The sequence below is a fragment of the Montipora foliosa genome, chromosome 13, assembly GCF_036669935.1.
Source record: "Montipora foliosa isolate CH-2021 chromosome 13, ASM3666993v2, whole genome shotgun sequence".
In the NCBI taxonomy this organism is placed as follows: domain Eukaryota; kingdom Metazoa; phylum Cnidaria; class Anthozoa; order Scleractinia; family Acroporidae; genus Montipora; species Montipora foliosa.
In genome coordinates, this window is record NC_090881.1 from 4,654,418 (window position 1) to 4,669,417 (window position 15,000).

Below are 15,000 nucleotides of genomic sequence, written 5' to 3' on the forward strand. Positions count from 1 at the left end.
ATTATTTTCGAAAGTGGCTTATTTATCAGTATTTGTTAAGAAAGGTAAAATAAACGATCACATTGCGTTAACAGACCAGCAAATAAATGAATTATTTCAACTTGTACACTTTGTATACAGTTTAAACTGAGCGCATTACATAGCGAATATGAATATTTACCTTGCATTTTTACTCATAAACTGAGATTTATCGACAACCGACAGAGATCCTAAATTTTAACTGACAACCAACAAAGTGATTAAATTTTAACTGAAACCGACTCGCCGACCCCCCACCCCCCCCCCCCTCCTCACCCCATCCCATTCAGACCCTCTTGCCTCTTGTTAGGTTCGCAGTGATATTACTAATGCCATCTATCAACACCGCACTGATGCATTTGTTTTAATTAGTCAACTGTCTGTTCTAAGTTATTGTTATTGAAATCTCAATTGCTTTGGACTTTCCCTAATGCATATAGCGATATTTTTTGTTTACAAACATTGAAGTCGCATTCATGATATTCAAATAGACCATTTTCGAATTCTCATGGCTGGATTAGATCTAGCATGGAATGGAGGCTAATGCGGGCAAATCTTTTCAAATGCAAATTAATTTGCCCACATAAGCCTCTATTTCATGCTTGATTCAGTCCAACCGTTAGAATAAGAAACTGGCCTATTTGCAAACCACGGAACAAAAGAAGTCATTGTTTCAACAGCCAATTAGGTTCTGGTTGGCATATTAATAACAATGGTGACGTCACAGGAAACATCGCTATAGCTGATCTGCATCTTTCTAGCGCCGTTTGATCCGGCTCAAGATGTTGCGAAATATTCTTTTACGTTTCGGCTGCAAGACTTTGAAATGGCCAGCCAGATTAGTTGCAACTTGTAGTGGTAATCGTTTGAAAGCGTTTTCAAGGGTTAGTAGTAATGCTAAGACCAGTCATTCTAATGTCGTCTGTCTTAAAGTCTTACTCAAACTAGTATGCATATTTTTTTAGATAAACAGGGTTATTGAAGCATAGTTTTATTCGAATTTTTTTACCTCTAATGAAGCGATTAGGAGTATTTCTACCCCCCCCCCCCACCCCCCTCCTGCCCTGGATGGGATGCCAGTCTATCGCAGGGTTACCCCCAGCATTTCGCCAGTGGGTGTACAGAGGCACCGTACGTGAGAGTAAAGTGTCTTGCTCAAGAACACAACACAATGTCCCTGGCCAGGACCCGAACCCGGACCACTCGATCCGGAGTCGAGCACTCTAACCATGAGGCCACCGCGCCTCCCACACAGCGCATTACCTTTCAAAGTCGTCAACTCTTGAGCAATGAACTAGTAAGGACCTTCTTTCATGAGAGGAGATTGAATGTGGATGCTTGACGAAGAAAGCCCTTTTAGTTTGATAGTCTTTTTGGTTTGATAATTGACAAAATATTCTTGACAATGCCTGTTCTTTCATGTTAAAATTTCTTGGATTGTGCGTTGTTGACTTTACTGACTTTTGCCTAAATTTCTGGATATATACATATATATATATATATATATCACAACTGTTAGTAAGTCTCTCAGGCCAACAAAGGTGTCACCACGTCAGGAGGATCTGCAAGATTCCTAGTCCAAACCTCACGTCATGAACGACTGTAGTGAGTAAAAAGGAAGTGAGGACGGACAACTTCTGACGTTAAAAAGTTAAAAAATTAAAAATTTACTAAAAACGTTTCGGTCAAAGACCTTCTTCAGTTATGACAACTTTTGAATAAAAACGAAACATAATGATAACGGAACAAAGAGTAACAGACAAGTGCGAACCTGAGAACACAGACCAACTCAAAAAGAAAAAACAGAAAGAAAGGGAATGAAAGACATGACAAGTGGTCACAAATGGTGATGCGCGGCCAGTTTGTTCGACAGACACAAAATCAAAAGGGTTACTTATAGAAAGAAAGTTTTTAATTACTGTAGCGCAGGATCAAGCTTTTAAGAGAAATTTTGACTAAAACAAAAATTGTCAAATCACAAAACAAAAAAGAATTGACAAGACGGAGGATGAAAGTGTAATGCACATCATTTCTGGATGCAATAAACTAGCGCAGAGAGAGAACAGAATGAGACAAGTTAACATGGGGAAAGCTATTCTCTGGGACCTCTGTAGCTACAAGAGAACAAAAGAATTTGAACACTCAAAAAGGTGGTATGAACACAACCCAGAACGTTATTTAGAAAATGACAATTGGAAGATCTTGTAGGATTTTACGATACCGTGAGACGGATAAGGTGTTAAAACGAGAAGACCAGACCTGCTGGTGCTTGACAAGGGACAAAAGATGTGCGAGATTGCTGATTTTTCTGGCTCACAAGATGCTAGAGTAGAGCAACGTCAAGAGGAGAAGTTGGATAAGTACCCAGACCTCGCAAGGGTAAGTTGGGCATTTTGCCGCTAGTGATCACGTGTTATGAAAGCCGCCACACTGGAGAGGAAATCGCACACTGGGACATGCAATGCTCTACTAACTGAGGTACGAATGAACATGTTTATATGAGACGATTCCTTAAATTGTCCCTATCAGTGCGAGCATCAATCTTTGCATTGAAATCCGAGCTGGTTCAGGTATGGAAATTAAACAAAATTTACCATAGCTGCTATTGTGGGTTACCCGCACTTCAAATCAACGTTTCTTTCCTTGATAAGTCCTTTCACGGGAACACGTGAGTCCAACAAATTGACCTGCTCCCAACTGCGTGTCTTTGTAGCTCAGTTGCAGGAAGAGCATTGCACCAGCATCGTAAGGTCCTGGGTTCGAATCCCGTTGAAGCCGCCTGATTTTTTTCTGGTGTCTATATGAGAAATTTGCTTCAATTGTCCTGATAAGTGCGAGCATCACTTCGATCTCTCGAAAAACTATCCAATTAAAATGCATTGAAATACCAGCTGATTAAGCTAATAATGAAAGAAATGTACAATGACCGTGATTACAGTTGACCTCAGGTTTTAAGTGGTGTTAGTGTCAGACCGCGTGGAACCGAGGCTTTTGGGTCAACATTCGATCACACATAAAGATTATCATATTCCCCCTACGACCCCGCGCCCGCTTTCATTGTAAAACTATTGGGAAAATTCCTGTATGAGGGCCGTACGCATTAGCGCGAGCAGGGCCGGAAAAAGCTGCACGGCCCTGCTAGGAACACGTACAGCTCCGTGCCATGCGATTTTAGAGGATTTCGTCGCTTTTAAACATTCAAGTTATTTACAGCCAGAAAAGCAAATGCAAACAACATATTAGATAAATTGTCTGTCTAAATTTTTGTTACTTGTTTTGTCCAAATTTCAAATTCTGAGTGCTCATGAATAGTATGAAGAGCTCATATGATAAAATGCTTATTGACTGAGTTTAGGTCGGACCAGACAGGAAAATACTTGGCCCTCGGTCCGTTAAGCCATGACCTCGGGCCAAATATTTTCCGGCCTCCCTCTCAGTCAATAAGTATATAGCAAGAGATTTAGTGAGAGAAATGCGGAAGAAAACAACGAAGTTCATTCCAAAATTAAATTTACGTTTTTCTTAAAAGAAGAGAAACTACAATCATTGAAAGGAAGCTGCCCTTGTGTCGCACATTTGGGCTTGTTACTTCACTTAACAAATGCATATCGTTTACAGTGCCTTACCATATTTTACTACATTAAAATTAGGCGAGACAAACCTCAAATTACTCGAGAAAAAGTGAAGAAAATGGTCAAGAATCAAGGAATCACACAGTCCTTCAATAAGAAATTCTTGTTTTGACCCGAAAGCCTCGTTTTCGCGCCTTGTGAATCAAACACCGCTGAGACGTGCGCTCGACTGTAATAACAGCTATTGTGCACGTTATGATTGGATCACCAGGAACAGTAACAAACACATTAGAAATGTGGCCAAGAAATAGGAATAAAGTGCTGCCGAGTTGAATTAACACAAAGAGCGTGCATCTTGGGAACTGTTAGTATCATACGGAAATGCTTAAAGGAAATGAAAGAAAGGAAGGGAAGTTTATCTAGCGCTGGAATACTAATTGGAGACACTGTAAACTGAAATCAACAAATTAACGCAAAATGAAATCAAATGTTGGGATATTTTTGGAGAGGAGAAAACCGGAGTACCCAGAGAAAAACCTTTCAGTGCAGAGTATAGAACTAACAAACTCAATCACGACACACAACGTTGAGTCTGGGAATCGAGCCCAGGCCACATTGTTGGGAGGGGAGTGCTCTCACTACTGCGCCATTAATTAGGACTTAGCTGGCATATAGTCGATGTGTGAAGGAAAGGTCAAGATATCTATTTCCAACAGTGTAGCATAGAAATACTGGAGGAAGCAATAAACAAGTGCAAGGAGAGCTACGAAAATTATCTGGAGTAAACGTTGCAAAATCTTTTTAAATAAATACTACTAGCAGCACACAGGAACAGATTTTGTTAACTTGATTTTATTTCTAGATCTCCGACCGGGTTCGTCTGATTACGCCGACTGGATCAGGGGGTCTCAACAAGATGGTTACAAGGATCTTATTTAATACCTTATTTACAAAGTACAAATCACGTTCAAGGAAGCGTATGAACAGCGGAAAACACCTACACTACAGTACGTGCAGGATATGACTAAAATTCTGCATTACGCTGAGAATTGTATTTTTGGGGCTCACGGATTTGCGTGAACCCCCAAAAAGCCACAAGTACCCATTTCGTTGCCATTCCAATATTTTGTTAGTGATATTATATAGAGAATCTAACCACTAACAGGAACTTGTATAATGGGAATTGTAGATAGTGCATGAAAAATTAAGCAGTACTTTGTACGTTAAACAATTATATGATTTGTGAAATGAACAGAGTGCTTGGGTTGAGTAAACAGTAATGTTAGTTGTCTTAAGAATTTCCTGATTAGTGTCTTCAAAGAAGGATCCATTTTGTTGTCATTGTAATTGTAAATGAGAAGTTTGAACAGTTTATGCACACTCATCCTGTCCTTTCGTCGCAGCGCCGTGTAGAACATGTACAAATTAAAAGGTTTGCTTCTCAGAACTGGTAAGCCCAACAGGAGAGTGTGGAGCAATTGATGGCTTATTGAAATTATGACTATATGTAAGGTTGCAGAGACCCGCTGTCCACACGAACTGTACCGGGAAAAAGATCAGACCTGAGTGACTGAGAAGTAAGGAGAATGAGAATAAAAATTCGCCGCATGGGAAATTCAGTAGTGCACCATTAATCAAGCGACTTTTAATGGGATGACTGAGTCTTTTGGACGCGAAATTGGTAACCTTCATGCCTGGGAACTTAATTTGATACATTTTAATATTAAATTCATGCGTTTAAGACACAACTCTCGCACATTAAATCGGTTCTTGGTATTCGATTCTTGGAATTGTAGACATGAATGAGCTAATAAAATGCATAGGATCTGTTTAAGCTTACCAGCAGGGCAGTCTTTGCACCTTGATCTGGTGTCAGAGATATCAACAAAAGTACCACGTGGACATGGGAGAAGTTTATAGCCACGTTGATCATAATATTTGGCGAATCCAGCCTGAAGAAACACCTTGCGCAGCGATTCCCTCACGAATTGATAACTGTGATAGATATCTATAAATTCGGAGTCATCTTTCTCTACACCCCTGAAATTCAAAATACACGAGCAGCTCTTCTAATCTAATATGGTCATTGAAACAGGACACGCTACAAACAAAGTGGTTTCAGAGTCAAGCAGTACTGTCATGACTTCTTTATTACCGTAATTTATGAACAAAAAGGTCACAGCCTTCTAAAATCTCAGTGCAAAGCCCTTAGATACACCCTGCAAGCAGAGCCTTTCTTTTGCTTGCTCGATTTTGGCGTTCTTGAGAAAGGCTCTGAATCGAGTATGATCTTTATTGAATATGTGCTGCATGTTGCCAGGATCCAGTCTCGAACCCAAGCCTAATATGCCAGATCTCGCCGCCATCTTGGTTTTTCATGGTACAGCGAGCTCAATTATAACCATTGGTTTTGTCACTAAACGGACGCTCGCACTGGAAAAACCGGTTTGACGAGAGAAAACAAGATTGACAAGTCCAGAAGCTCGGGCTGCGGCGGCTTCAAAAAGTTGACGCGATTCGGGCAGAGCCTACTTTTCTCCTCCTCAGTAAAGTAAAAGACAAAAGGAGGCTCTGCTCGCAGGGTGCCTTAGATATAAAGTTACTCCTAATTTCCAAGAATAGAATCTGAAACACTCTTCCCAATTATTCGGCCGTTTAGATGCTACAATCTATAAGTAAGGCGACATGACATTAGGCATTATAATGTTATCAATTAGATGATGAAAATTACGGGTAGAATCATATTTAAGTTATCCTTTCGGTGTCCTCGTGACACCATCATACGGTCAAAATATAATTAGATATTATATTTTGACTTGATGATGGTGTCATGAGGACGCCAAAACGTTGTCTTAAATATGATTCTACCCGACATGGCATTAGCGCCAATAATGCCGAATAAATAAAGAAAACTCTTAGTTCAACGCCGGGAGCTCAAACAAGGAAAGCTTGGTTCCCATAATAGCCGCGGATAAGTATAAGCCACGGAATCTTCCTAGAATAAGCTAGTTTTAGATGGATCTTTAATCAATTTTGGATTATAGTGACCGTTCTCAATCACAAGGGCTGTCATCAGTTAACTATGTAAGGCTTATGATTCACCAGTGTTACACAATCTAAATGCGTAATACCCATTTAATCTATTTTTAGATCAGTGGGTGCAAGCCATCTCAGATGATCATCCGAGTCATCCAACCCTGCATGCACCGTATTTAGGTCTAAGCACCCATTTTGAATAGTGCTGATAAACTTCTTTTAAGTCTAAACGCCCATTCTCAGTAAGCAGCCATCTTAAATCGATTAGCTTTCAATATTGGTAATGGGTCTCTATTTAAATATTATAAAAATTCGCCTTCATTCAGCAGCGTGCTTCGATGGTGTGGTGGTTATCGATGGTTCCTTACGCGTGGCTAACGGACTAGGTTTACCCTTTTTGTCATCCATGCCCGTCGATCATCTTAAACAAAAAATTACCTTATTTCCCCTTTTTTTTTTTCCTTTTTTTTTCGTGACGAGCAAATTTCATGTAATTGAAGTGATAGAGGAAACGCATATTTAATGAGTTGCTTGGATGACTCGGATGATCATCTGAGATGGCTTGCACCCACTGATCTAAACTTAGATTATATGGGTATTACCAATTTAGATTGTGTAACATGGGTGTATGATTAATGGAAACCTCTGCTTTAACGATTCTCACTTTAAAAGGTCGATTTAATAATGAAATTAATAATTACAGATTAGAGGGGAAAGAAGCAGATTGGTTCCGCCGTTATTATAAGCAGGCGAATGCAGAATGTTTCAATAAATGGTAGAGATTCGACTCCTCTGCAAATCTCAATGTTCTAGTTTCCCATGAAAATGTTAACACCTTGATGATCTGTGGTGAGGAAAGAACTTCATGCTCTTTGGGACTGAATGTTAAACAGATTGACGATTAACACGTCCAAAACAAGTGCTGTATTATTTTTATTAAGGCAAATGGGAGTTGCCTTAAATCTATTCAATGGCGGCATTAATATTGATCTTAATGTAGGAACTACCAAACTGAATTTTTGGGGGTACTTATTGACCAAGACTTGCAGTGGAATTCTCACATTAACTACATTTCATGGAAAGTTGCTAAATATGTTGGTATTAACGATGAAATGATATATGAAATGGATCATATATATGAACTACGAATATGAAATCAAGTGAAGTTATGATCGTCGCAGTTTTGCAATTGCCTAAGGATGCCTCAAAAATTCAGGATTTCAACCGGGTTTGAACCCGTGACCTCGCGATTCCGGTGCCACGCTCTAACCAACTGTGCTATGAAGCCACTGATGTTCGGGTCTGGTCATTTGTGGGTTCCAATGTTCCCGTAAGGAATGAATCAACAATGAAATGATATATGAAATGGATCATATATATGAACGGCGGATATGAAATCAAGTGAAGCTATGATCATCGCAGTTACGAACGCAATTTTTGCAATTTTTGGAATCCATTCCTTACGGGAACATTGGAACCCACAAATGACCAGTTCCCAACGTCAGTGACTTCATAGCTCGGTTGGTTACAGTGTCGCATCGGTATTGCGAGGTCAGTGAGGTCACAGGTTCAAACCCCGTTGAAGTCCTGAATTTTTCAGGCTTCTTTACGCAATTGCAAAAATTGCGTTCATAACTGCGAACATCATAGTGTCACTTGATTTTATATCCGCAGTTTATATATACGATCCGTTTCATATATCATTTCATCATTGATTCATTCCTTACGGGAATATTGGAACCCCATGAAGTCCTGAACTTTTCAGGCTTCTTTACGCAATTGAAGAAATTGCGTTCATAACTGCGAGAATCATGGCTTCATCTGATGTGTTCGCATTATTTACAAAATTTGTCCCTATCTTACCTTGAATATTTAAAATGTTTATAGTATAGTTTAATTTAATCACATCTGCCGTACTGCACGGCTACCGGACCAAATTTAATTGTTTACTACTGCAACAAAATATAGTACTAAGGATTACAACACAATCAGGCTGGCGAGATCATAGCAGACCCTTGTTTACTAGATTAGGTATACTGACTATATTTCAAATTAGTAAATTAGAAATGGGTGAGCATGTATACAAACATCAAAATAACTTGTTCCTGATATTTATTTCACGAACATCGGAGAGGCCCATCGATATTGTGCACGTTCAAGATCAAACCAAAATTTGTTTATACCTTGGCCAAGACCTATTATGGCAAATTCATTTGTATTGCTGTATGTGTGGAAATAAAGAGACCTATGAAAGCATTTTTAACCTATGATTTGTGAAGCATCTGAGAAGCAAATATCGGAAGTTGTATGCTCTCAGTCTCTGGCTCCTGACTGTGTACATTATAAGAGTGACGTAGTGTTGCAGCTTCTCTTTTGCGTCATTTATGTATATATATACCTACAATTGTACTGAGGGGGAAGTTTTAAATTCCACATAACTACGTTCAATCTCTAGTGTAGTAAGTAGTCGAGTAAGGCTCATGATTGGCTTGATGGCTGTGGTTCGCAAGGTAAAAAAGGAATTAATCTGTCCACTGAAACATTACTGTACGCTTTATATATAGTCTTACAAGTTTGGAGCCGATTGCTCAAAGCCTGGTTAGCGCTAACCATTGGTTAAGAGGTATCAAAACCAATAGGTTTTTAACACAGTAGTTAACAATGGTTAACCATGCTTCGAGCAACCCGGGCCTGACTGATTGCATTGAAATCGTGGCCTGGTATTGGGGATTTTTTGTTGCTTAATCACGTGGAAATTTCAAATTAATGGCTTTAATTTGCTGTAAGTCACTTTAAACAAGACCCAGAATAAACTACAAGCGTGGAGGGACAATAGAACTGGATTATTTTCAAACATTTTGTCACAACAATATTGCAAGCCTCGTCATAATGTTCACTTCAAATGGTCCATCTCTGCAATAGAGATAGTTGTCATTAAATTTGTGTCGGTGTAAAGTTATATTGAAATCATAAAGTCTGGCTGCACAGGTAAATTAACTTTAAGGTACTCACAGGTGGACAACGCAGCCTTCCCGCTTAAACTTGATTTCGCCAATTTTGCCTCCATGCAAAGTTCTAAACGAAACCACCGTTAAAACAACGTGGAAAAGTTATTTGGGGAGGTATAACCAGATATACGTTTAGTGTCTAACTAAAGACCTTTCATTTATAATAGAGATCAGCAATCGGGCGGGAAAACTTAGTATTCATTGATGAGTGGTAAAATGTCGCTGCAAAACTACCCAACTGTCAAGTCAATACAATTTTAATATCTCGCAGCTTTACCTACAGAGGTTCGGTGCTGTCGAACAGTCTACATGCGGCAAAGATTTTCATGACTTTGCAACAAACATCCTTAAATTTTCACGGCAAGAACGAGAAACGAATATCTTTTGTATAGGCATCGCATTGCCTGTCTTTCCATGCCTAGCATTGCAAGGGGTAAAAAAGAGTGCATAGCAAACAAATAGTAGGTACCATATGTCGTCGGTGGGTGAAATTAAGACAACCATGGATGATTTCTGTTTACATTCTAGGTATTTTTGTGTTTTATTTAGATTCTTTGTTCATTTAAAGTCAGGTGTAAAGGTCCTGTGTCACACATGTCATAAGACTCGGTATGCATAAGCTATTTCTCGAGCGCCTCTTTCAATCCCGTTTATAAAAGGCTCAAGATAGACTTATTAGATGGGAAACTAGTTGCTTGGCGAAGGGAAAAAGGACAACTAAAAAATGAGTCTTTGACCGGACTCGGACCAAAGATCTCCGTAACACCGCTCGGATGCTCTACTCATTGAGATATTAGAACTCCAGTGGAGTTAGGTCTTTTCTCTAGGTCGTGGATGGACAATGTGTTCCGCTGGTATGCGGGCTCTAGAAAGTATACCTATAGAAGTTTTCAAATACGGCTATTGATATTTAAAGGGGCTGTGTAACGAATAAAGCCAGATTCAGCGATTGGGAACTGGCAACCAAATCATGTGTAACATAAACTGAAAATAACTAGTTTAAACGTTGAAGAATGTTTGAATAACTTAAACGGCAAAAACAAAAGAAGTCAGGGATGGGCAAAATTAAAGTAGTTTAAAATGGATTGCAATTGACGGATTTGAAAACTGTTCAGCCTGGCAGTTTTTCAAAGTTTATCTCTGTTGTTTGTAACAGAAATCATGTGTGCACGACATTAATTTTTTTGTCACGAAGCTTTAATTTGTGTCGTTTAAAAGTAATTTCTGGGTTAACGTTAAGTTGCGTAGCGAGTAGGAATGAGTAATTGTTAAAAGTACACAAAGTGAACTGGACTGCCGTGAAATAGCCCCTTTAAGATGTAATGCTAGTTTCCGCCGACCAGCGAGACAAATTGTCCATTCAGGACCTAGAGAAACTACCTAGAACTCAAGGAGAGCTAGCACTGACCTCAACGAGTAAAGCATCCGGCCGGTGTTAGGGCGGTTGTATGTTCGAATACTGCCTAGGACTCGCCTAGGACTAGTTTCCCATTCTTTCCCACGGGCACATTACACCTTAAACATCAATAGTTGCATAGACGTAATAAAGTGTATAATCTTGAATTATTCATAAAGCACTTGCGCGGGATATTCAAATCACGTAGACATGATCGGGGCCTCCAATTACAAAGGAAGAATGCCATTTTGCTGAAATGGTCGAGGAGATTTGCCTTTTACTCGCTTTTCACAAACACACAGCGGAGTTTTGAAGAAGAAAGATAGCTTTTCTTTATCCGTATTCCCTTTTCGATTCGGCCAATGCAACGGCAAGTTGCGAGTTTTTCACCTCAAAACTTTACAAACTACGACATTTTTAGTCTAGGAAGAGCTACACTAGTATTGAGAGGCATTTCATTGCTTCTGGAAAATTTTGTTTAAGAGATTAAACCACCATAAAATTGTCGTTTAATCGCTGACTTAAATTCCGTGAAAAACGATCAACGTAAAGCCCACAGAAACGGTCGATAGTATAGGCATGAATTTAAATTGTAACAGTTCAAGCTTGTCCAAAGGAATTCACTCAAATGAAATATTTGCTTGCGAATATGATTTTTATGCCTTCCACTTGGTTGTGCTGCCGGTTAGGCATGGTTTTTGCATATGTTTTACTACTGCGTGACAACATCTGGGCATTATAGGGTTTATGCATTCGGTATTACCCCCTTTTTTAGGACCCATGACACGTGAGTTCCGTAAGCGTGGCTATTCACTTCAGCTACTCTTTGAGTCAAGAAGTGTTTTAATTCCCACCTCCTCCCCTTTGTCCTCCTCTAATTGCCTTGATGTTGTGATTTGTTGAGCATTGCTCCGATTTTGGAGCCCTCACCTTTACTGGGCCAGGAATAATTTGCACAATCTTGTATATATAAGATTTAATTTGCAAATTAGCAATTTATTAAAGCGGCTATGGGTTTTTGCCCATAGCCAATTACTCCAAATTAGTATATGTTTTATTAATGTTGTTTGGTCCCAGTAAACGAGCATCGGGTAAAGCAGCACCCTGTATGTATTGTTTAGCAGTCAAGGGAAAGGCATAAATGTCGTTGCATTAATACTTACATAACAACAATTGGAGGAATATTTTTGCTATTGTCAAACGATGCCAGGTCAAATGTCCTTAGCTTCGTCCGAATCATGAATCTGCAGAAAATATAATTACTTTGCTAGAGAAAATCCGGCAGAGTTTCTGACTTTGAATTAGTGGAACAAAACCTTTTATCATGATATCCATCGTATTGTCTCACAACTGAGTTTTAGGCTCACTTATTTGATTCTATTTAAGCGGCTACAGCCTATTTTTCAAGTTGTGAAAAGTAGCTCAATTCTCAGTTAAAGGTAAAGAAGAATTATTCGTTCATTTATAACAGGTGAAAGGTAAAAAACAACAGGACTCCGCCTCCCCAAGTGGTGTTCCCAGCGTAATTGGGCAAACCACTCCTCCGAGAATTCGGTTTCCTGTTTTTTTTCAATTCCACTTTCGGGGTCTGATTTATTGTTACAGCCGTACGCCGCACAGCGGTCAGGCATAACCAAAAGTTTCTTCTCAAATCGATGATTGTCATGGCCTACGATTCTTTACTTTCTCTGCATCACGCGAATATTGGTCCTTCTATGACGTCACAGTACAACTAGGGCCCATTCTTCCAAGTGCTCGGCCGTGGCGAAAAAAGCGCCAAATTATAGAACTTTGGCAAGCTAGTAAAAATGAACAAAAAAAGCTTGGACAAAAAGTTTTTCGCAGAAATGCTTAGACCAATAGCGAGATTATTTCCAGCAAATACAAAAAAAATTGGGATTAGATGAACTTTAGCTTCCCAGAACAGCCGTTGTGTGGCATGGCCTACCGTGTACAGTCTCTAAAATGTACATAACGTGAAAATTGTTATTTTCCCATTTAAAGTCCATGTTAAATTTTATTTTATTTCATGTTTAAATTTAACAAATTGAAGAAATACACAACCCGCATACAGCAAAGCTAATCGAGGCGGGCTTTGTAACTTACAATTAAATTTATCCTATTAGATTAATAGTAAATCAGGTAAAGAAATAAATGAATAAAGATAAAAATAAAGTGAAATAAAAAGGTATACACATACATTCACAGATAGCTAGCATTTACATAGATAGAGCAAGACCCTATAAGACGTGAAACATAAGGAGGTAATTATAGCTTGGGCGTGATTAATGATAACTGGTAATTTTTAAGATTAACGTTAAGACATCAACATCATCATCCTCATCACCAAGCACCGCAAGTAAAAATAGGTGAATTTTGTTTTTTAAGGGTCTTTTCCCAAGTTTGCGCAAGTTAGGCTTCAGGCAATTCCATAGCTTAGCTTCGAAAATGGAATTAAGCCGAATACTCAGTCTTGATTTATTAACATACAAGTTACCAACATCAACAAATCTAGTGTTATATGAATGAACGTTGGATGAACAAGTGAAAAGATCACAGATATTCTGAGGTGCAGAATTGCTAAATATGTCGTGCATAAGAGAATATGCTGTTTCAAAACGAGGCACGAATTTTGTCCAAGTTTTAAAGTTTTAAACTTCTATTTGATACACCCCTTAAGCTGGTCAGGATTTCACGGGGATCGCTGTGACGTAGATAATTAAATGCTTGTTGGCGTGGGTCCTATGTTTTCTAGGTGATCAACGCCAAGGTGTCGCTCTGTGATCGTTTTCAGTACTTTTTCATTTTTGAAAGAATCTATCATGTCTATGTCTATCATCTAAGAAGGTGCCTCTGAATCCGGAAGTGAATACAGCAGCAAACGGAGGATTTTCAAGTAGGTCATGAGTCCAGAGAAGACTTGAGCGAGTTGCGTGCCAATTTTTAAAATGGCGGGCAATTTGAACGATTTTAAAAGGGATTGTAGAAAATTCGCCTCTCGTTGGTCGGAATGGAAAAATTCTTTCGCAAAAGTTCATTTTTTAATATAAACTTTCAAATAGGAAAATAAAAATTTTCACGTTGTGGACATTTAACCGCAAAGATTATTATTTCCACTCGTAGATGTAACTATAATTGTAGCGCTTTCCTATCAGTGTTGGTCCGACTGGGCGTCGAACTCGTCGAACACTTCAGGTGCGCTGACATATAAATCAGTATGTCATCTTGTATGACTCACATTGATTGCTTGTGGTTGTGGTTGTGGATAGTGAACACTCGCTCTCCAATGGTGTTGATGGAGTTGTCAGAAAGCATTCTGTTGGGGAATCAAAAAATTATCAAGTAAGTCGGTAATTTTTTCCCACAGATTTAAATTTATTTGAGTGACAAGGAATCTGAGATTAAAGCATAGGTAGAACGTAATTTAACGTGTCTCTATATGTGACGAACGAGAGGCCGGGTATGGTCGCTTTCGGCCTGATTTAACTGAGTGACTGACATACAGTAGTCGAAGATTCTTTGAATTCCTGAAGGCCCCGTCTGGGATTTCTTGAAGTTTGTTTCCACTCAATAATCTAAAACAGAAAAAGTTGTTGATTGAAAGACATTACGTTTCTAAAGAATATTGTTTCCGGTGAGAGAGAAAATTAAAGGGAGAAGAAATATATTATTTTCGGGAAAAAAAGAGATATTGCAATTAGTCTTAAGCAAGCAGTTTACCTAAGGCTGTTACCTCGGATAGCTAAAACGGTGTGGTATGGTCAACTCATGGTAGCTGTGGTTCAAAAAAGTGTTACACTGCTCTTACTTACAGAGATTCAAGCTTGTCAAGCTTGGAAAAACTTCCATTCGTCAAAAAAGTAATCTTGTTATTCTGCAGGAATCTGAGACAAAACGGAGAAAGATTACCTCAATAGCTTTTTTTTATGAGTAAAGTAGTTAACCTCATGGTAAATAATTTATTACTCTT

At 38.9% G+C, this 15,000-nt stretch overlaps 1 long non-coding RNA gene across 2 annotated transcripts in view; it reads right to left on the reverse strand.

Annotated features, from left to right (window-relative positions):
* Positions 1–15,000, reverse strand: part of LOC137983869 (uncharacterized) — a 498,488-nt gene that overhangs the window by 416,367 nt on the left and 67,121 nt on the right. The window lies entirely within an intron of this gene.